This window comes from Macrobrachium rosenbergii, chromosome 47 (genome assembly GCF_040412425.1).
Source record: "Macrobrachium rosenbergii isolate ZJJX-2024 chromosome 47, ASM4041242v1, whole genome shotgun sequence".
In the NCBI taxonomy this organism is placed as follows: Eukaryota; Metazoa; Arthropoda; class Malacostraca; order Decapoda; family Palaemonidae; genus Macrobrachium; species Macrobrachium rosenbergii.
In genome coordinates this window covers 46,324,104-46,346,130 of record NC_089787.1, presented here as the reverse complement: position 1 = coordinate 46,346,130, position 22,027 = coordinate 46,324,104, and the positions used below count along the sequence as shown (strand labels likewise).

Below are 22,027 nucleotides of genomic sequence, written 5' to 3'. Positions count from 1 at the left end.
CGATGAAAAGGAAACTGAGAGTAAAAAGGTTTGAAAGGTGGAACAGCATGAACACCTCGCAGTTGCATATGAATCAACTATTAGGAGAGGGTCGTGAGTAAGATGGAATTAAGAGAATATGAACAGAGGCACAGTAAAATAAACGAAAGGGGATGCAGCTAGGGGCCTAAGGGACGCTGCAATGAACCCTAAGTAATGCCCACAATGCACTGCATGAAGTGCACTGAAGGCAACCCCCCCCCCTTGGGAGCAGATGCTATTCATAGATATAATACAGTAGTCACAAACTCAATAGTTAGCCTGTTTGATCAGTCTTTCGTTAAATTTACTTCCAAATGTGGATTCTCTGCTCCCTTCGATACTCCAGTGATTGATTAACCTGCGTCCTTTACAGAGGCAGATCTGCCTTCACTTTAGAGATGCAGTCGATCGACGCACATTCTCTTATCGGGTCTGAATATAATTAGACGGGGTCATTTTTTATTAATGCCGGTCTGAATATAATTAGACGAGGTCATTTTTTATTAATATCGGTCTGAATATAATTAGACGAGGTCATTTTTTATTAATAAGTTACTTTATATCATGGTAAGAAATATTACACAACCAAATACACGGGACAATAATATTCAGTTTTCCTCCGGAGTCTTTCTCTGTTGTTAAGCTGATGAAAAATATGCAGAGAGAGAGAGAGAGAGAGAGAGAGAGAGAGAGAGAGAGAGAGAGAGAGAGAGAGAGAGAGAGCACCCACATGAATGGGAGGCAGTCAGCGAGTAGGTAAGATAAAGAAGTGGGTGGAGGCCAAAGGACGAGTCACTGCTGCCCTCTCCCCTCCCTCTCCTGGCCGGTGGGTGGGTGGGTGGGTGGGTGGGCGTGGGTACGGTTGTGGGTGTGGGTGAAAGACAAACCTTCCTTCGGGGAGGTGGTTTCGTGGCGTCCACGTGGTGGTCCTCAATGGCTACCCAGAGCGATTTATGATGGGATCTGGCAGTTGCCTTTCTTCGGTGCAACGCCTCATATCATTCTATTTTTAGCTTCTTTCTGGAGCTTGCGAAAAATTTTTAGCTCGTTCAATAATCATGAGGACTGATTTTGTTGCAACATTGAACTCTGAGGTAACGAATTCATATTAACAGTGTATGTAGGGTATGACAACCGCAATGAGAAAAAGAATATATTAGATACCCAATACGTATAATCCTGTACATATTTTTTACCCTGTGGAGCTCAAGAGGAAAACATGCATTATTATCAAGGATTGCAAATTCGAAGTCTGACACAGTGGAGGCAGCAGGCCCACAGAAAGTGAAGTATAAGTAACCCCCATGGGAGTTGACACTCATACCGATTCCAAGTCCGCATACGAGGGATCCAGGGTATGATCAAACTCTCTACCACGTAAAAATCTTAGCACAACAGGAGCCCTGATAAAATCATAACAAAAAAGGAAAAGAATTCGCCACACTAACCAATCGAAAGATGGACATCTCGGCTACATGGAGAACTAACCAAAATAATACTCCCAAAATACTTAAAGACACAAATTTACTCTAGACAGAAGTACTGACTTAACAATGGCCAATGGATAAATCCTCCCCACAAACACAACGACAAAAGCACTCCGACGTGGGAGAACAAACTGAAAGCGATAAGTCAAAGTTAAGGCCAACTTAAGTAACAATGAAACTAAGAAATTGATATCGAAATCAAGCATCGTCTTCTAGTGCCTATTTACCTATTACGGTTATATGATCTCTCTAAGACAGGTCAGAAACAATAGTACTGGAAGATGACAGAGGCTACACTGTATCAAGTATAAACTGGGGAACTCAAAATTACAACAGAACAAACAAACAAACAAAAATAGAAAATACTCTCTTAGGAGCAATGAGCATGACTACAACATAGACTCCATATTCTGAGATGCTCTGAATATTAGATCGAATCCACAAAAGAAAATTTTTTAAGCGCACAAGTTTTAAACAAACTCCAAACAGGTGGCAGTGTTTTTTTTTTTTATCAACAGGCTTGTCAATATTAGTGTCATTGTCTCTGTTGTTTTTGCTGTGATCGACAAAAGACCGAGAAAAAGGGTTAAATAAATTCGATCTATATTACCCACTACCTAAAATAAGCGCTGTATACATTTATATAGTTCCAACTGTACAACTGCATTCCTCCTTTAAGCAGACAGTCAAGTACTCCGAACTATATAAGTTTTGTTACTTAAACACAGAGAGAGAGAGAGAGAGAGAGAGAGAGAGAGAGAGAGAGAGAGAGAGAGAATGTCAACCACCGAGTACGTAAATATGACATTATACGCATGTGCAAACTGTATGTTCCCTCCTGCAGACGTTGCCAGATCGTGGGAAAGTGCCTCTTGCGGCGGCACGAGGCAGGAGTGTGCCACTGAGTGGATGGTAATGCCAACATACGTCATCTGGAGACAGAGAGAAAGAGAGAGAGAGAGAGAGAGGGAGGGAGACAGACTTACATGATTTTGTCTTGATGCATCAGTGTACAGAAGAATACTGAAGCAAGAGAGAGAGTAAGAGAGAGAGAATTTGTTCCCAATGCACCTGCATTTTGTTACATACTAAAGCCATAATATAAGATGTTATGGAATTTCTGCGATCAAAGACGAAATTCCCTCCTTATAAAAATACAAATTTACCTTAATGTAATTACCTCTGACAGTTTTCATTATAAACGTGATGCAACGTAGACCTAATAAGCATTTTCACATAAATCCAATAAAATGAATATTATGTAATTTCTAGAATGACTGTGAAAGCACAGCAATTAAGGCCACAATAATTGACTACTTCTAATCTGGTCCATACACAAATATATAAACAAAATGCTAATAACAGTAATAACAATATCTGAAATTACCTCTAGTCTTTGTTTTTGACATCTCTATGCTTCATCAAAATACAATGACTTCTGTTATGGACAAGAAAATAACGATTACTATTCATATTCCAGAAAATGCAGACAAATTAAATTGTCTCTGCCTTTCCAGCTTTGTAGTTTGGTGGAAGCATGTCTAGCTCAAAACTGGCCCACTCGTGTTCTTATCTCACACCGGACGAACGATCGCTTTCATAAAATCCAGTCTGCCTGTTGACCTAAATGTGAATTATGTACCTAATTGCTGAACGACTGTAGAGGCCGCGAGAGGGCCTCGGCGTAGGAACTCGCGCACCACTGGGGTGAAAACATTCATGTAAGAATCTCTCTCTCTCTCTCTCTCTCTCTCTCTCTCTCTCTCTCTCTCTCTCTCTCTCTCTCTCTCTCTCATAAATATGGAAACAAAACACATTATATTTCTGCACAAAAGGTACTATCTGGACTCAAGCTATCCAATTATGTAATTACCCTTTATATATTGCCAATGAATCATAACAATTTCAGATAATAATTATGATGACTGCAAGCATGCAGAAAAAATTACTGGCTTGACACATTAAGTGGTCTTGCAAATAAAAAAGAAAATGTAGTTAATCATTCTCCTGGGTCTCGAGCCCGAATTATACAGGGATTCTAACCGTGGTGTTTACTCCCTACTGTGTGTAAACGAAAATTCCTTTTGAAAGAAAACGAATAGGCATCTATCAACAAGAGGTAAAAATGGGGCTCAAAAGCTACGGGAACACTCAATCTACTTCAGTAAAGGAAATGCATTCCAGTAACTGAAAGAGGTGAATTAATTAAATAAAACAAATAACATGACCACGAAGGTCTCGATTCGAGGAATGCCCATTGGTTGTCGGGCTTTCACTGTGTTCCATATCCATCACTGCTGGTGCCAGACCTCACTACTCAACCACCCTCGCATGAGTGTACAAAGTGCCAAGGCAGTTACCCAGTATGTGATTTATGATATTTAAGAAAGCGGGATATGGTTCCTTAATTCTTCGATTAAGCAAATAGGAAAAATTTTCGTGGGAGCTTACCCAATCACACCGGTCCCCATTCCCGGACAGACCTTACCTTACAGACCTTACAATTCGTTCGGGTTGCCCCAGGTCCCTCAGTGTGAGGCGCCTTTGATGTCTACCAGAGAGTTGCTAACGCATCTTCCGGTATATTTTGCATCTTCCAGTCTTGGATGGTCTGGGATGCATCTTAGATATTTGTCGAGCTTATTCTTAAACACATCTATGCTCACTCCTGTTATGTTCCTCAGATGAGCTGGTAGCGCACTGAATAGACGCTGCATTATCGATGCTGGTGCGTGGTGGATTAATGTCCTGTGTGCTTTCCTTAATTTTCCTGGTATAGTTTTTGGCACTATTAATCTACCTCTGCTTGCTCTTTTGATAATTTTAGTTCCATGATATTTTCGGTAATTCCTTCTATCTGTTTCCATGCTTGAATTACCATGTAGCGTTCTCTTCTCCTTTCAAGACTATATAAATTTAAGAATTGTAGTCTTTCCCAGTAGTCAAGGTCCTTAACTTCTTCTATTCTAGCTGTAAATGACCTTTGTACACTCTCTATTTGTGCAATATCCTTTTGGTAGTGTGGGTACCATATTATATTGCAATATTCAAGTGGACTACGTACGTACGTTTTATAAAGCATAATCATGTGTTCAGCTTTTCTTGTTTTGAAGTGCCGGAACAACATTCCCATTTTTGCTTTGCATTTTGCCAATAGAATTGCTAGTTGATCATTGCATAACATATTCCTATTCAACATCACACCAAGGTCTTTAACTGCTTCCTTGTTTGTGATTGTCTCATTATTAGGTCCTTTATATGCATATAGCATTCCTACTTTATCACCATAGTTCATTGATTCAAATTTATCAGAGTTAAATACCATCCTATTTATCTCTGCCCATTTTATATATTTTATTTAGGTCTCTTTGTAGCGAGTTCCTATCTTCATCACAAGCAATTTCTCTACTTATTCTTGTGTCATCTGCGAAACTTCTTACTACTGAGTCCTTAACATTACTGTCTATGTCTGCAATCATAATCACAAACAGCAATGCAGCTAACACTGCACCCTGTGGTACACACCAGATATTACCGTAGCTTCATCCGATTTCTCATCGTTTGCAATCACTATCTGTTTTCTGTTTTGCAAAAATTCTTTTATCCATCTTCCTACTTTGTCAACAATGTTATGTTTTCTAATTTTTTTCGCTAATATATTATGATCTACCTTGTCAAAAGCTTTTGCAAAGTCTAGGTAAACCACATCTGTATCTTTTTCATTTATCATATTTTTATATATGCTTTCATGGTGGACTAACAGTTGGGTTTGTGTACTTTTTCCAGGTACAAAACCATGTTGTCCTATATTGAACAATCTATTTTTCATTAAATGTTTCATTATATTTTTTTTTATTACCCTTTCATATACTTTCATAATATGAGATGTCAGACTCACAGGCCTATAATTACTTGCCTCTAGTCTTGAACCACTTTTGAAAGTAGGAGTAATATATGCTAATTTATGCTCATCATAAATCTTGCCTGTATCTATACTTTGTCTTAATAATATTGCTAGCGGCTTTGCGATTGAATGAACCACTTTCTTTAACAATATGACAGGTACTCCATCTGGTCCTGCTGCTGATCCATTTTTAATTTCATTAATAGCCTGCACAATATCGGCTTCTGTAATATCTATATCTGATAAGTATTCAGTATTTTCATCTCTTATTTCTGTATCATTATCTTCATTTTCAATTCTAGGTGTAAATTCACTCTTATATCTTTCTGCTAATATGTTACATATTTCTTTTTTTTTCATTCGTTAATCGCCCTTCAATTCTTAGAGGGCCTATTTTACTCTTATTTTATTCATCTTTTTGCATATGAATAAAAAATTTTAGGGTTTTGCTTGATATTTTGTAGTGTCATTTCTTCTAGGTTCCCTTTTTCATTTTCTTTTGATTGTATAATCTTTTGTTCTGCATTTTCTATCTTACTTTTAGTTCCATCACTTTCCATGCATTCTTTTCTTTTGCAAGAGCTTTTTTCCACTTTCTAATTTTCTGGAACAAGATCCTTCTGTCTCTTGGAATTCGTGACTGATGATTACTTTTTTTTTCTTCGGTATATATTTTTCCACTATTTCCTCTAATATTTTATATAATATATCGGTATTTACCTGTATATCATCACTTACAAATATATTTTCCCATTCTTTGTTTAATTCTTCATTTATTTTTGACCAATTTATATTCTTACTATAGAAATTGTATTTTCCATATCCTTCCCATTTTTCGTTTCTTGCTTTTCTCTGTTTTCATATGTTCTGGAACGGACTGTTAGTTCTATGACATTATGGTCCGAAATACTCGTGTTATATACTATTATTTCTTTAACATAGTTCACCTCATTCACAAATACTAGATCTAAAATATTATCCTTTCTTGTTGGTAGGTGATTTATTTGCTGAATGTTATGTTCTAGTAGCATATCTAATAGCTTTTCAAATTGCCTCTTATCTTCTGCACTACTATTGCTCTCTTTTTATATGTATAAATACAACCACAGTCTCCTATTCGTTCTTTCCATTCTACAAAAGGAAAGTTAAAGTCTCCGGTTAGGGAGTATAGTCCAGTCCTTGTGATTTCTACATATTTCATCCAATTTTTCAATTATTATGTCAAACTCTTTAGTATTAGGGGTCTATATATTACAATGTTCACTAATTTTTCAGATTCAAATTCTACCGCTATTAATTCACATCCTGTGTTACTATATTTCTCACAGATTTTTTCCTTGATTGGCATCTCTCCCATATATCGCGGTTCCCCTTGATTTCTATTTTTTCTATCTGATCTATAAGTTTGGAAACCCTTTATCTGGTCATCATTACCAGTCTCTTGGGAATACCAGGTTTCACTTATATTCAATATTTCTATTTTTTCATTTTGGGTTAGTTCTTCTAAGAACTCTATCTTTCTTTTGAGTTACTCGAAACTAAACCCTGCGCGTTCATCACTATGATGGTTTGCGTATTATCTCCATTATCTAATATGGGTAATAATAAGGATTTTCCCATGTCTCTTTCCTGTTCTGATATGTTGATCTTTTTCATTTCCAGAAATTCGTACATTAAAAATCCAACTTTTCCATTATACTTGTTCTTCCAGCTTCATATTTATTCACTTTGTGCATAAACCTGCACTTATCTCCATATCTGCACCATCCCCTTAGCATCATAGATACATTGCTTGTTCCTTGTGCTATATCTAGGTGCTGGTGGCTCATATCGTGGTGCTGACATTTCATAATGTGTTGTTGGCTTGTTTTTTGCCTTCATCACATGATCTTTGTTCTATTCTTTATTTGTTTCATTTTTACCTTGATTTTTTATATGTATTTGATTTTGATTTTGGTTTTTCATGGCTACAGGATGCATGTACCTACATTTCTTATTAAACCTACATCCATTTCCTTCTTTCCATTTTCTACATATTTTTGGATGTAGATCGCTGCATTCCTCTTCATAGCCATCTAGAGACATGGGACTGTGCGAACTGTCAACTAGAGATCTATTTCTTATTTTCTGATATTTCTGTTCCTTCAGATTTCTCTTACCACCAATACATTGTTTGTTTCTGAAATTATTGCTACTTATGATTATCACCCAAAGTTGTTATCATGTAGCTATCATATTTCGTATTCTAATATAATTATGCCACTGGTTTTCGATCATTGGTTGGGCAATGTTTGGTTTAGTCACCACTTGCATGGGTGATCATCCACGCTGTTGCTCCCAATACCATCACTGAAACTTATGACAATCCTTACGAACTCTCGGGAACAGCAATGAATCACAACTGGCCGGAAATTAAACAAAGTGGATGCGGTGAAATTTTGTTTCCTTCCTTTGTGTCAACTACAGGCTCCAGATTACAAAAACAAGCTCTAACACTATGACTAAATATGCTCGTTTTTAACACCTTAGCATATTCTTCTCTCTCTCTCTCTCTCTCTCTCTCTCTCTCTCTCTCTCTCTCTCTCTCTCTCTCTAACCCAGGTTTTCTACATGTTGGTATATTAATTGTTTTTATTTTTATAACATAACGGCACAAAGGCTATAGTCACCAGTTTCCTACATGATTTTCCGACTCCATTAATTTAATTCAATACCTGAATGATTGTTTTCATTAACTCAGAAATACATAAAACTTTTGACAAATCAAATGAATAGAGAGAGAAGTCATTAAATCAGGAAATGTGGGTGATAATCTGTGACAAAATGAACACCAAACACCAGATGCCACTGATACACAATCACCACTGTGTCTGCATGGGGTGAGGTTATCGTGTCAGATGTACCTTTTCTTGTATAACTTTATGCAAAAGAATTTTTATAGCTGCAAAAGTTACGATGTTTAATGGGATTGTTAATCGAACTCTCTCCTTTTCGGAGCTAAGTCTGTAAAGAAAAGGCTTACTGATGATGATGATGATACGTTTTAAATGTTTGTGTATGTATGTGTATATGCATATGTATATTATACATACATACATAATTACACATAAAGGAGTTAAAACCTTTTAAGATACTCTTAGAATAACATCTGGTGGTATACTTCCACCCCTAAGCAATCCAACTAACCCATGAGGCTGCTCATACTCATCATACATGCTGCTGTTGACGAGTTTCACGTATATGAGAGAGAGAGAGAGAGAGAGAGAGAGAGAGAGAGAGAGAGAGAGAGAGAGAGAGAGAGAGAGAGAGAATGCGAAGGTATTCGAAATATGTGCAGATTTAGACATGGTAGTAACATGTTTTTGTAATCGAGCTCCAGTGTTGTCACAAGGGAGGAAAATAAAGAAAGCTTTTGAGGGGAAACCTTCTTTGAGGAGGCCGTCTCCAGTCTAGGAAACGTTCAAGGTTAACTGCAAAGAACGTGCCTTTATATACATGTGAATAGTGCTTCCTACCTACATAAGTAAGATCAAATGCAAAAACGGTATGGTTTATAAAAATATGCACGCACAGACTCACCCACACACACATTATAATATATATATATATATATATATATATATATATATATATATATATATATATATATATATACACATTCATATATATATATATATATATATATATATATATATATATATATATATATATATATATACACACACATCATATAGGCAGCGTATATATATATATATATATATATATATATATATATATATATATATATATATATATATATATATATATATACATACATTGCGTGTTTGTGTGTGTGGGTGATCAGCAATAGAACAATAAATAAAACAATTGAGATAAACCACCCTCCTAAACTGCAAAGACGACTTCCTGAAGCACATTCAGCAAATCGTCGTCAGGTATGGATCACACAGACTTTACTTACTTCAATTAAACCTTGCCCACCTTCTCTACCATTCAAATATCATTATATAGAATAAAACTCCAGTATTCGTATTTGATCCTGGAAACCTCACTGTGCAAATGGAGCCAATATTCTTACCCAACAAACATCCGATAGGGCTGAAAAACACATAATTTAATTTCATTGTTGTGCTTGAATTTTGTCTCGTGTACCTCCTATCAAAGGTGTCATAACTGCAATGCTTGGAATGAATAGCCTAACGTTTCCAAAGGAGAGTCATGGTTGTTAATAATAATAATAATTCACTCACTGTGGATATCCTCGTAACTGTCACGTAAAAATGTTTTCAGGAGGAGGAAATAGCGAGTTTCTATATTCTAATCAAAATCAAAATCATAATCTATAGTTCACTTCAGAAGCGCATATAATGTAACAGCAAATCTGAAAAAGAGCCAATAAGAGAAAATTTATAAAAAAAAAATAACGAAAACGACTAAAAAATGTGATGATAAAGAAATGTTAATGAAGGTAATTAAACAAAGAACTACTTGGGCGCTAGTCCCGTTAGGCCTACAAGTGCCCAACTACCCTCCAACTCCCGCCTCCCCACCCCCATACACACAAAGACGCAATATCTGGGTATTAATCTAGACGTGGGTGTTATGTAGAATCCCGTCCCTCGTGAAGGCCTTAATTATAGGCTGGTGGTGATGTGCGGCAGGCGGCCTACCATAAAAAAAAAAAAGTCCTCCCCTTCCTCGGGTTACAAATGAGACTTATGTCTGAGAGCTCGAGTTCACTTACCAACACGAATGTTGCATCCAATAATAATAATAATAATAATAATAATAATAATAATAATAATAATAATAATAATAATAATAATAATAACGTCAACGGTAACAATGCCAGTCTGGACTCGACACTGAGAAAAAATTCATCAGTGCATTCACGTACCATATATCAAATGAGATAACTAAAAAAAAATAAAAAATAGCACTTCGCTGGGAACTTTTACATACATGCAATCTTTTGTCTAATATTACACAAGATAAATAACAAATATTAAATCCTTTATTTAATTTCAAATGAGGTTTCTGACAAAGATGCAATCCTGTCCCTCATATTAAATGAGGCAGCTGACAAAGATGGAATCCTGTACCTCACATTAAATGAAAAATCTGTAAAAAGCAGCAATACCTCACATGAAATGCAATCCAGTATATTAGTAAGAAATCTAACAATTGTGTAATCCTGAAACTCATTTCAAACTGATATGACAAAAATGCAACCATCTACCTCATTATTAAATAAGGAACCTAACAAAAATGAAACCCATTAACTAGTTAAATAAAAAAAATCTGGTTAAGTTTCCATTTTTACTCATTTTAAATGAAAACTCCGGCACAAATGTCAACCTTTATGTCATCTGAAATGTGACACAAAAGTCAAGTGCCTCATTTTAAATCAACAACTAACAAAAACGCAATCCTGTACCTCCTTTTAAATGAAAATTGACAAAAATCCGATACCACCTTAGATCAAATGAAAATTCTGCCAAAAATGCAATCAAGTACTTTACTGTGTTAGAGTTCAATCCTGTACCTAAGTTGTGAATGGGGAAACTGACAAAAATGCTGCTTTAAACCCGACAATAAATGAAGAATATGACACATGCAATCTGGAAAATTCTTAGATAAGAAATATACACAACTGTAATCCAATATCTCATTTTAAGTGAGGTATCTGGTAAAAATGCAATCCTCTTCCCCATCCAGTACCTTATTGTTACTCTGTACCTCATTTTACTGAGAAAAGCACTTTTCCTAAATAAGTATGAAAAATATGCAATCATATCTCATTTAAATTTCTAAAATCTGACAAAATGCAATTCTCTACCTCATGCTTGATGAACATTCTGCTGAAAATGCAAACCAACTCAAAATAGAAATACGTCAAAAATGCAATCCTGTACATCATTTAAACGAGACGTTGACCAAAAATGCAACCATTACATCATATTAAACGAGATTTCAACGAAAATGCAATTTAGCATATTTTTAAATGAGAAATATTAAAAAAAATGCAATCCTGTATCTCCATTTAAATTACAGATCTGTCGAAATACGACCTTTTACCTCCTATTAAATGTAAAGAATCTGACAAAAATCTAGCAACTTATTAAGTGAGACAGCTGACAAAATGCAATTCTGTACCGCATTTCAAATGAGAAGAGTAGCAAGATGCAACCTAATATCTCATAGCAATTCAGGAATATGACAAACAGGCAACTCAGTACCTTTTCGTATGAGAAATCTTTTAAAAATGTAATTCTGCCTCATATTACATGAGAAACCCGACAAAATGTAACAATGTACTTCATGTTAGATGAAAAATCTCACTAAAATGAAATCCACTGCCTTATCAAATGAAAAATATGACCAAAATGCAATCCTGAGTTACAGTGCAACCGAGATATTATAGACATGAAATCCTGAGCCCCATGTTGAATACAAAAATGACAACATTTTAGCTGATCCCTTTGGAAACCCGACACTCATGTAACCCTGGGCGACACATTAAAAACAAAAAATGATGAAAATTCAAAGCTACAAGGGCCTTTGATTAATAATAATAATTAATAATAATAATAATAATAATAATAATAATAATAATAATAATAATAATAATAATAATAATAATGGTTAATTCAGAATTTAAATCATCGTAATTTCTCTATTTTCAAGATAATTTCCTTCTTTGTAGAGGAAAGAACATCTTTTATTTTTCATTGGGTTTTTTCAGAGCCCCCGCATTCTTGGTGCACATAAGCTGACCTAAAATCTTGATAAAGGTCATCCCATATGACGAATATCAGTTTGGGATTACTTCGCCCGCCGCTAGCTCGCCTATTCACTTCCAGGCAAACCTACAGTTAGGGTACCTAATTATATCTAGTTTGTATTTATGTACATTATATAATAAAGGGTCACTGTAAAATTTCCAAAGCCAAAGGACTGGTTTAGTTACCGATTTCAAAAGTATAAAAAAATCTGCATCTTGAAAAAGGGAACATTACACGTTGCTACAGTAGTTATTCATATAACTGTTAATATTCCACATAACCAGTAGTAAAAAAAAATAAATAGGTAAGTATCTTCAATGAAGCTCAATAACTTAAATAAAAAAGTAATACTGGTTTTAGACACATGCAGGAAAACATAGTCAGAATCTTCGTAGTTTGAATTATATTTTATGAAAATAAAACAAATTATTTTTACAACTAATGAGGTAACCCGGGTGTTTATGTGTGTGTGTTTATGTATGTATGTATATATGTGTGTGTATATATATATACATTTATATATATACTGTATATATATATATAAACTTTATCATTTACACAATTATCTGTGCATTAATACAATTACAAACAGGACCTCATTGAAAATGGATGTTATCTAGCGGAGATATTTATTCAATAAAAATTTCAAGCTTTCCAGGACTAACAGTCCTCATTGTCAAGATACCATCTAGTTTCAACGAGGTCCTTTTAGTTTAGTGTAAGTATATATATATATATATATACATATATACATATATATATATATATATATATATATATATATATATATATATATATATATATATATATACATATCTATATATATATTTTAGCCCTTGGCCCTAGTGAGCACCAGGTCCAGCTAGCACAGCTTGTAGTACCTCTAATTTGAATCCACAGCCCAAGGTTGACACCTCTTTAGGTAAAGGCAACCTTGACACTTGAAAATTGTGGCCTTGTTCAAGAAGAGCACCAGAAATCACTGGCAGCTGGATAACGGACAGCCTTAAAGTTCTGAATGTTTCGTCTATTTGGCTTCAACTCAGGACACCTGGCAGATCACCCTAGTTAAAAACTAAACGGCAACAAGCTCAAAGGATCTGCAAGCTACAAGAACTGGCTACCCTTTAGAGCACTTAGCTAATAAACTCTCCTTGGTTTCTGCCATATTAATGCATAGATAGAATTTAGAAATTACCGTTCCAGGAACATGGGGTGCTGAGAATCTCCCAATATAAAAACACTAAGGCTAAACTGAAAGTAGGAAATTGGAGAGTAAGAACCCGGAATCAAATTGGAAAACGAGAGAGAAAATTAATTCCCGAGATATGAACTGGAATTCAGGAAGAGCAGATGGAATTAACATAAGGGTTGGTATGATATGAACACTAAATCCAAAAAAAGGCACTGGATGACTTGAGAGCAGCGTGCCGTAGACTACTACTTGCATGATTTTAGTTTGAAAATTCTAAGTACAACAGTTTACTTTGCACCTACAAATGAACTCTCCAAAGAAATAAAAGATAAATTTCATACAAATTTCAAAATGTTATAGAAGAAATACCAGAAGGAGATTTGGGAATAAAAAGAACAATGAAGGTATGGAGGACATAAAGGGTAAGGAAGGCCTTACTGACACCATAAAAGAGAATACGGCATAATGTGTTAGTTTTTTGCTGCAGATAATTTCGTAATTGGAAGTACTGTTTTCAGCCAAAGAGCATCATTAAATGCACTTGGACATATCAAGATGGCAATAATATAAACCATCAAATATCACAGCCATTAATCAAGAGAAAAAGATCGCTCTGGAGCACAAGAGGAGCAAGTGCCAGCAGGGATCACCAACTCGTAGTTGTCACTTTTATTCTGCTAAAGAAAACGTAACCGACAAACTAAAACCTTCAGAAACAAAATCTCAAGAATCTCCTCAAACCAACTTGGCGGTACAGGCATGCTAACTTGTGACGCAACATGATTTGTTTTGTATCTTCCAAAATCTCAGATGCAATGTAAAATGTCTTACAATTGGCAAGTAACGTTAAAACTTTTTTCCATTCTAATGTCGTACATGTCGATAAGTTTGGGAATTCACAGCTAGCAATATATTCCCCATGGATATATAGATATGATCTCTATAATGTATTGGTATCCTTCTCCAGCTACGTGAAACGAATAAAATGTATATACATTTTTTTACACTGCTTAGCTCAAAGCACGGTGTGACAAGATTTGCGGTGCTGCTAATTACAACTTGCTACTTGAAGTGGCCATCATAACTACCTCTGTGGTATATAACATTAGTTCTAATAGGCTCAACAGTTATAACAAAAATTTTCAAAACAGAAAAAGAAATTGCAAATAGTTTCCTTTGAAGTCTGAAGTTTTGGGCTATGTTCAAACTGTCAGTATGGTGTGAATATGAGCTACAAGCTTAAAATAAAAATCTAGGCTTCTAGTTTAATAAAAGATTTATTTTCACAGATTATCTGCTCTTTGAGGAATAAAAGATGATAGTTTTTTAAATCATATCAAAAAGGTAGTTCTTAATATAAATAATTATTAGCATTAACGTCAAGCCCTATGCAACCCAAGTTTCCATACTGAGTAAGAATGTTATATTCTTTAAAGTCCTTCTGCTGATTTCGGTGTATAATTGATTCTTAAGATAACCGAAATGCTAAAATGTGTAAATAATTTCGTATGTTCTCGTTAAAAATGTTAGTACAGAGATCTGAATGCGAAGTGTAATGTATTTAGTAAGTAGAGAAAACTAACACACTAGGCCTCAGAACAAGATGTTGGTTGCATCACACCTGGGCCACGCCAACCCTTAGACAATAGTGGATGCGTTTTAGTTACAGTATTAATTCTCGTATTGTTGTATTTACTTTATTCAGAGTAAAAGTGCCAAAAGAAACAAAACAGGCCTATTTAAAATCTTATGGTGGCAATTCCAACAAAATCATAAGGTTATAAACGCTTTTTTTATTTTTTATCATTTTAACATTTGATAAAAACATTTTCTTTTTGTCGAACGTATCGGCACTAGATGAACGAAAGTTGTGAAAATGTTTCATCACTGTTTTTACAAAATTTGGCTGTACGTGATATTTTCTTGCTGTTTTGATATATATAATAATTTCACTCTTATGACACATACTATGGCCTTACTTTATGTGTTTTCATTCAAATGAAAGATAAATATGCAGAATGTTAGTTTGCCAGTTAGTGAATTTTTTACGAATCCTATGCAGTCATGCAGCATCAATTATGAATATGGCTGTACAACTACCGTATTTAACATGGCATACCAGTAGCTTTTAAATAACAAAAAGCACATATTCACACACACACACACACACACACAGACGATTCACAAGAAAAATGACTGGGCATCACACCTATCCAAATACAGGAATTATTGATCTGTGTATTCAAAACCACATGTTAATAGTGGATTAAACAATATGACACTAAATTAAAAACCAGACAATTTACTCACAGATGATCAGGAGAGATAATGGTCCTTCAACCTAGAAAAAAAGAAAAAACCTATAACCAAAGCTTATGTGTACCTCATTCACGTTTGGCTTTTTAGGCCACACTGTGGTCTATTGGTGCTCCCGACAGAATCCAAACAGATTCCGTTGCCAGTTAGTTTACTAATGGTAACGAGAGCACATATACATTCAGTGACAACAACTACACGAAAATTATTTTCAAATAACGATAACAGTATTGCACTACAAGCTGGAATGGCTTTTTTAATTAAAAAAAAAAAAAGATAAAAAAGGATAGGATCATAAAGTTTGACAAAAATTACTGAGAGAGAACTATAGCAACAAAATCCTGTACTATAGTAATTCTGATGCTACTAGTAGTAGTAGTAGTAGTAGTAGTAGTAGTAGTAGTAGTAGTAGCAGCAGCATGCTTCTTCTGTAGGCCGACGAATTAGCCTAGTAAAAATATCTGTGTAAGATAATTTTGTAATTAAAAAATGCTTCTATCAACTTTATTGTAAACGGATGGATATCACAAATGACAAAGTGCTTCACCGTAATGAAATGTCAAACGTGAAGAAAAACCACCAAACTGAAATGCCTTTCTAGGTCGCAACATTAATGCCCTTCCATAAAAGTGACAAATTAATTTGGCATAGTTCCTACTCCATAGTGACCGTACATAGAAAACGCACCGGTGCCGTACAACAACATACCAAAGAAAACGAAATTTCATTCATGGCTTGCCAGGCATAACTTGTCTATCTGCCAACTATCTCGCCCACAACACAAGAACTCCTCAATATTGACACCTGACAAAAGCCTATTCCGTACAGCTGATGCTGAGCGAGTCCTTGGTTTTATATAAAACACATGCCTAAAGAAACTTCGGCTCTTCATCACGAATACCAGAGCTATCTGAGAAACTAGATTCTAAGGATGAAAGGAAAAAAATTTCTCTAGAATAATCGTGGAATAATTAGACAACCCATTTTGAAAACACAAAATAAGCACATTTAGCAGCATTATGATAATTCATACATTGAAAAATTAATCTTTTTAAATCGAAGGATTACTGTCAAAAAGAATACTGAATGGATGAAGTTTAAACTTAAGTATATAAATGTATTATTACCAAAACGATACCTATCCCCGGCGTTCGTCCTAACAAGCTCAAGATTCCTGCCAACAAACCAAATACCTCAAAAGGCCTCTTCCCTGTGACCTCTGTCTGTCTGTCGAAAAACAAGTCCAAAATAAGGTCTGTTTTTCAAAATACCCATTTCAATGCCACATCCAGCGATCTAGAAGACATATAAATTCGGGGTATTCATTTGAGTCATTAAATTTTCATTTTAGAGTTTGAGAGATTTCAAACTACAATGTAAATAATCTTAATTCTGAAGTTTTCGAAAGACATGTATGCAGTAAGGCATTACAGCCTAGCGTAACGACAATCTGCTAAAATACAGTTACAAAGTATATGCATTTTATTCACTTACAAAAGGTTCCACGAATCCCACAAAATGTTATTTTTAATATTTTGTAAGAGCCTTTTATTAAATCAATGAGTAAGCTATGACACAACCAAGGAAAAGAAAAGAAACGAAACACTGCTGGACTAATGCTAATATCTTCGTGTTCCATAAAACATACTGACTTGATTAAACAACAACATCCGTTCCAAACTAAATAATTAGGCTCATCGCATGACTAACAACAACCATTCAGCACAAGGGTCCAACAAATTAACAAAAAATTGAAAGAATAATAACGAAATGCAGACACCCTTTCGGATCCCAACTCAAACATTCTAAAACAAACATACATAAGTGAACTCATTCATGCATATGAGGAGGCACACCGAAGAAAGCAACTGATCGCGAAAACAGATTAGGATGACAAAAATTTCCCTCTCTCTCTCTCTCTCTCTTAGTTATGGCTAGCATTTGAAACAACAGCACGAATTGTTCAAAGGTAAACCAGGGAACCTATTATGCAGTACATCTAGTATGATACAGACTGTAAATAAATGTAAACGTGATCACTATATTAATAGCAGACATTGTTCTGAACAGTCTCTCTCCATTCCTCTGTGTGTGTGTGTGTGTGTGTGTGTGTGTGTGTGTGTGTGTGTGTGTGTGTGTGTGTGTGTGTGTGTAACTAGAAGGTCTTCAGCGTCACGAGGTGTTAGTTATGAAACACTCCCGAAATAAAAACTCAAACGGCACTGAACCTACATTTATGATGGCTATTTTCACATAAACATCAATATTAACGCCAACTTGATAGAAATATGTTATAACGTCGCAGACATTTAAGGAGATTAGACTGGCAACACAGGTGTTGAAATACCATAAGAAGAGGAACAGGTGCTGCAATATCATAGGAAGAGAGACAGAAAGAGTAATTTAACACATAAAACGAACTTAACAAACGGGTGTATCTAGGAATCGAACAGAAAAAGAAGAATAAAAACCTTCATTTCCTCTGTAAGTCAAGATGCAAAGTGCCTACTACTTGTATCAGTAAGGAAAAAAACCTGCCGTAAACTTTCCATGAAGCAATTGCACTCTCTCTCTCTCTCTCTCTCTCTCTCTCTCTCTCTCTCTCTCTCTCTCTCTCTATATATATATATATATATATATATATATATATATATATATATCTATATTATATATATATATATATATATATATATATATATATATATATATATATATATATATATATATATATATATATATATATATACATATATATATATATATATATATATATATATATATATATATATATATATATATATATATACTGTATGTATATATATATATATATATATATATATATATATATATATATATATATATATATCATAGAAAATATCGAGTAAACAAAAACCCTTTGAAAATATTTGCTCAAATTGTATGAAAGTATTTTTCACCTCACCTCTTGGTGAGTCTCTTGAATGTATATGAACTTTTAGGTTGCACTAACAAATAAACAGACATAATAAAAGATAATATATATATTTGTCTATAATTTACATAGCCAAGTCCTCACTTCCATAGGTAAGGATCGTTGTCTGGTAACACCGGAATATTAACATTTAATTTTTTAATTAAAATTAGTCGATTCCTCACCCTTGAACTGATAATTATTGAATATAAACAGCCAAACTGTACCAAAGAAACATGAAACCGTAAGTAACCTAGCAACCCGCAAGGAAAGAGTGAAAATAACTCACTTCTGTTAAATTCAAAGGAAAAACTGTGTAACATACTACTGGGCAGGTGTATTTTCTCACACACACACAAACACAGAGAGAGAGAGAGAGAGAGAGAGAGAGAGAGAGAGAGAGAGAGAGAGAGAGAGAGAGAGAGATACTGCAACCGTTTCAAATTGGAAGCTATAACAGAAAACTGAAAAGTTAGCCAAAAATTCATCTCCCTTATATTAACTTATGCAATGCGAATTCTGCAAGAGTCCGTTGCTGAGTTCACTTGTACAGACATGGGTATTCTGCCGGTGATCGTTTATCCGGGGCACTACACAGAAGTAAAACCAATGCAGGCAGCGCCGAGCATCTCAAATGCTGGCAAGAGTAACAAAAGAATTTCAGGTCGTGGCTAAAAGCTTACGGCCCGTGTTTATCTACAAGTTAGATCGATGGAGAGTGGAGATGTCATCAAGGTTATTCTCTCTCTCTCTCTCTCTCTCTCTCTCTCTCTCTCTCTCTCTCTCTCTCTCTCTCTCTCTCTCGGGCGTACTAGTGCTCTTGACAAGGCAATAAAAACTGTTAATACAATCCAAAACAATCCTGTTGCTTAAGATAAGAAACAACGTATAACTCTTAAATCGCTGACATAAAAAACTAAAGACAAAGCCGGGAAAATATCACGTATATCTACAAGTACCTAATATTTGTAAAGCATCTCAGTTACTTTGTCGAAGACGCCAGTTCACATTAAGGCAAAACAATGTTAAGTGTTACAGCAACACAATTTACTCAGAGAAAGCTGACAGGAGAAATCACTCACTCTAGAAGGTATAGCAAAAACTTTTTCTGACTATTTAGGATCCACTCAATATCACTGAAATTGTTTCATATGGAGAGAGAGAGAGAGAGAGAGAGAGAGAGAGAGAGAGAGAGAGAGAGAGAGAGAGAGAGAGAGAGAGAGAGAGAGAGAATGTAATGAAAGTTTCCAGGAACACAAAAATGTATAGTATTTTAAGAACACACAAACACACACCTAAATAAATATATAAGCTCAAGAGTAAAGCAGCATAATGGGACGCGTACTCAGTGACTTTCAGATCTGCTAAGAGCGTTCCATTTGATCGAGTCTGAAACTGCAGATGGTCAGTGAGGACATATCGATCTTAAATCACTGCAATCTACTACCTATAGTTAGCGACAAGATTTTTAGTAAGGATATCAGCGTAATGTTAAGGAATGAGGTAGAGGCAACATCCAAGTCATATCACATAAGCTTGCTTGTAACCAAGATCCTTTAAGAAACAAGTCACTTCCCTCTCTTCGACTATCTAGGGGAAAAATCAAGAGCCAAAGTGGCTACACAAATCGCTACAAAAGAGACTTAACAGGAGAGCAAAGAAAGACCGTGGGACGATAACGTACCAATGCAGTCCAGGTCCAAACGAAACATTCTCATGAGAATAGCAAAGTACGGCTTAACCTCGAATGCGCCTTGCACTCAACACTCGACACTGCAAGATGAATTACGTAAAATTAAGGATTGAAAGAACAACACGGAAGAAAGAAGAGACTACCATAGCAGGATCCACTTAAGCCTAGTCAGAAAATGGAAATAATAAAGAAAGTAGCAGAACAGTGCTTGCAATCCAAGGATTAAGTTACTAATTTCCACAGTAAGAAGAACGCCCATCGAAGAGTCTTCAATCTCAAAAGGGTTGCCCATTGGAAGTGTTGTTCAACGAATTAGAAAAAAATTCATCGCTTCAGTAACTAAAAAGACTTACAAATTCAATAACTGGACAAATATAATCAAGCACCAGATCATATGGATATAATCATTTATCTACTGGGAAGAATGGAAAAACCACGCAGCATGATGATTTAATTTCTTAAACAAAAGGATTCTTATGAAAAGGGAAATTTTCGCAAAGCCCCCACTAATAAGATTATTATATATGAATTTTTTCAGGTGATAATTTTGCATTCTTCCGTACACAGACAGTTGACAACACTGCTATACAGACAGAAGTGTCATTATGTAAAGAAAACAAATAATTTTGTTAGATTCCGAATGTAAGATGAAAAACTATCTAGAATATCGATGAAAAGAAAATTAAAATTTCTGAGCCTAATGAAAGCTTAAAAACTTAGTTAATCAAATAAGGAGGTTTCTTCAAAAGAAATAAAAATATATGCTCCATAATCCCTCTTATGAGCGGAACAATGATGATCATACATTATTTTTCTAAGAATTTATTTACATTGCATAAAAATTATATATATATATATATATATATATATATATATATATATATATATATATATATATATATATTAATTATATTTATATAATTATATTTATACGTAAAATACAAATAAATACAAATAAATATATATACAGATATAGTGTGTATAAAATTTTCAATGTCAAAATGAATATAAAAACCCATAACATCTGGTATATAATAGTGACTAAAGATACTGTCTAAATTGCATACATGGTACAGAAGCACCTATGAAGAACAAATACAGCATACGCACGAACACGCCCCCCACAAAAAAAAAGCCGGAGAAAACAAACAAAGGAAACCTTTCAGCCGTCAAAGGAAATTCCCGATGTCAACATCAATTTCCCTTCGAAGTCAGATCGTTACTTGGCATCGTCACCAAACGGTCTCCCTTCCAACCAAAAACATTTGTAAGACGAGTTTCTCTCTCTCTCTCTCTCTCTCTCTCTCTCTCTCTCTCTCTCTCTCTCTCTCTCTCTCTCTCTCTCTCTCTCGTTAGACCTAGTGTTCATTATCTAGACGGTGAAGAACTGAGTGCTTCTAGGCATGTCATTCTCATTAATTTAGGTGCAATGAACTGCCTTAAGTTTACAGCTTTTACATATACAGTACACACACACACACACACACACACACACACACACACACACACACACACACACACACACATATATATATATATATATATATATATATATATATATATATATATATATATATATGTGTGTGTGTGTGTGTGTGTGTGTGTGTGTGTGTGTGTGTGTAGGTAAAATACGGCGTTACAATGTAACGCCGAGTTTAAAGTCTTAGACTATACAT

General features: G+C 34.9%; 1 protein-coding gene across 6 annotated transcripts in view; it reads right to left on the bottom strand.

Annotated features, from left to right (window-relative positions):
• Positions 1 to 22,027, bottom strand: part of LOC136830826 (delta-like protein B) — a 628,420-nt gene that overhangs the window by 504,235 nt on the left and 102,158 nt on the right. For 3 of the 6 annotated variants that reach the window (XM_067090799.1, XM_067090798.1, XM_067090801.1), the window contains exon 2: positions 15,703 to 15,733. The exons of the other annotated variants lie outside the window; for them this stretch is intronic. The gene's annotated coding sequence lies outside the window, so the exon portion shown is untranslated. The remainder of the gene's footprint in view (positions 1 to 15,702; positions 15,734 to 22,027) is intronic. 6 annotated transcript variants of the gene reach the window in all.